Here is a 3,124-nt window from a genome sequence, read left to right as displayed (position 1 = left end):
AAATAGAACTTACCTCATTTACATGATGTGGCCGTGGGGTGTCTCTCTGCCCAACACCTTCATATTGTTGTGCATTGAGTGCTCGATTAACAATGAGAGTTTTGGCATCCCTAGGTGTCTTGTCCACTAGAGCTCCTCCCGCGGATGCATCCAACATTTGCCGTTCAAGTGGTAGAAGACCTTCGTAAAAGTATTGAAGGAGAAGCTCCTCCTTCATTTGATGTTGAGGACATGATGCAACAAGGGCTTTAAAACGCTCGTAGTATGCCGGAAAAGATTCTCCTTGACTTTGTTGGATTCCGCTAATTTTCTTCCTCAAGAGAATGATTTTTGAAGTAGGGAAGAACTTTTCCAAGAACGCTCTCTTCATGCTTTCCCAAGAAGTAACGGTCCCGGGTGCCAATTCATAAAGCCAATCCTTAGCCTTTTCCACAAGAGAGAATGGAAAAGCTTTTATCATCAGAATGTTCCCATCGACATTTATGGGTGTCATGCTCGAACAAACAACCTCGAACTCCTTGAGATGCTTGTTGGGATCTTCCATGGAAAGCCCATGGTATTTCGGAATGTGGTGCAACAAGCTTGACTTCAACTCGAATTCATCGGTCTTGCCTTGGGCAGCCGCGGGGTATTGAATGCAAAGAGGGGCTGCATTGGCCAAACCCGAGGCAGAAAGCTCTTTGATGGTTCGATTGTCCACGGCCATGGTTGGTACTTCCTCTTTAACCCAATCCGTGGCTTCCTCTTCTACTTCAGGTTCGGGACTAGGAGGATTAGACTCTTGCAATTTCTTGTTCCTTCTCAAAGTCCTCTCGAAATCACCGTCAAAGTCGGAGATATGCTTACGAATAGGTTGTGAGCTACGGGTCATAAACTAGTACCTACACACAAAAGTAAACAAGATAAGTAACCAACTTAATAGACTTGGCACAAGTAAGAAAACAAGTTGCCACACACGGCACAAAAACAAAACACATACACACGGTGCAAAAATTAAAACAAAACAGAAACTAAACAATTTAAACAAGACTCAAGACAAGGGATTAGCAACTTTGCCAATCCCCGGCAACGGTGCCAAAATTTGATGCGAGATTTATGCGCACACAAATTAAACCCTATTTGTGACAATTGTAGTAATGATGTAAGTAGGGATCGTTCTAACCGGGGATTAACTAGGGGTGCTAATCTATTTTGAATTGACTTGAAAACACAAAAACTAAATGTAAAGACTCTTAACTAGACTACTATGACTCAGAATAGCTTTGAAAAACTCAAACTGCCTAAAACAATCAAATTGACTCAAATAGAAACTAGAACTTGATTTAGACGAATTTGAAAGTGTTTATGACTCCAAAAGCTTAAAGATACAAAAATAAAACAAATACGAATGATTAAGACTCAACGAAATATGGGGCAAATGTGTTTGGACGATATTAAATTAAATGGACAGAATATAATTAAAGGCAAAATGTAAATATGAATGTGATGAAAATATGGATGATGGAATAGTCAAGGGGTTCTTCTCCACACATGTTACACTTGCATACAATATTGATTCTCAGTTGGTCTTTCGATAAGTTGTGAAACTCAACACCCCGGGTTAATTAGGTCCGCTTAAATTAACCGTCAAGTTCTCCTTAAGTTAATGAATTGGATGGGTTAGCGCAACGCAATTCACCACATTCTCCAAAAGTCCTTTACGTGAAAAGCACAATAAAGATACAATCAAAGATCATTAAGCATTATGAAAACTATAAGTGTTGACGAGGCATTCGTTACTATGATGAGCATGAAACTCGTGCCAAGAATTCGTTTAACGCGATTGTTTATAAGCAACCTCCACTACTTGTGAATATAAGTTCATAACGATTAGGTGAAACTCACTTATATTCTAGCGTCATATTCATGTATGAAAATTAAGCGCGCATTCTTAATAAACATACATAAATAAGTTATCAATCAAACGGTTAAACAAATTGAATCAACAACTTATGAAATTCCAACGAAAGTTAATCAATTCATATTGCAAACATAAACATAGTTTCGAATCACCCCCTAGCTAAAGGGGGTTTAGTTCCTCATAACTTTGAAATCAAAGAAACACCTAAACATTCCAACAACTCAAACTTGAATTGTATGAACGTTTAGGCACTCTTCTCTTCCATTCCTCATACGTACAAAACAAAGAGAATTGAATTTAAACTTTGAAATCAAAGAAACACCTAAACATTCTAACAACTCAAACTTGAATTGTATGAACGTTTAGGCACTCTTCTCTTCCTCGTTGTTGTAGCACAAGGTCTAAGGAGATGTTTAGGGCTTTAGGTGTATGTGGAATGGAGTGGGGAATGGTTGGAATGGCTGCAATGGAGGAGAAGAATGCTGAAAAACTGGAGTGGATATGCACGGCACAAAGGTGTGTTTTTGTTGTGTGCTGTGTATGAATTTCTGTGGTGAATGGAATGAATCAATTGTGGCTGCAATGCATGCTTATTTATAGGTAAATGAGAGGGAACATGACAGCTAGGAATAGGTGGAAATGTGGCTGCAAGTTTGGTGAATGATTATGAGTGAATGCATGTGCATGTGGCTAGGTTGGAAAGCTGAAATGATGAAGTGGGATTGCTGGAAATGCAAATGGGAAAGCTGGAAAGGCAAAGGTTATGCACGGCAAAGGGTGTTTTGGTGCTTGAAATGCATGTGTTTGCATGTGAATTAAAACTAGAGTGAATGATGATGAATGTATGTGGATTAGTGATTAAAGAATAAATGGATGTGCTGGAATTGAATGGAATGCACGGCATAGTGTAGTTTTTGGTGCATGTGGTTGCAATGTTGTGCAATGATGGAGGAATAAGTGCATGTGGTTGAATTGGTGGTGAATGTGCATGGCAAAGAATGGATTTGGCTGCAATGGTGTGTAATTGGGCTAGGGTTTAAGTGCATGAAATGGACCCAAATTGCTCCCCCTTGCATGGCAAGGAATGGTGTTTGTGTTAAGCCCACGGCAAGGTGAAAATAATTCGGTTAGGGCCATTGTTTTGTGTCCTCAAGTGCATACAAGGCCTTCAATTTCATCCAACACTTGGGCTCCAAGCATAAGCTATCCATCCTTAGCCCAATA

The sequence above is a fragment of the Pyrus communis genome, chromosome 8 (genome assembly GCF_041283825.1).
Source record: "Pyrus communis isolate YQ-2024b chromosome 8, ASM4128382v1, whole genome shotgun sequence".
Lineage (NCBI taxonomy): Eukaryota > Viridiplantae > Streptophyta > Magnoliopsida > Rosales > Rosaceae > Pyrus > Pyrus communis.
The sequence above is the reverse complement of the archived record's forward strand: the minus strand, read 5'-3'. Positions refer to the sequence as shown.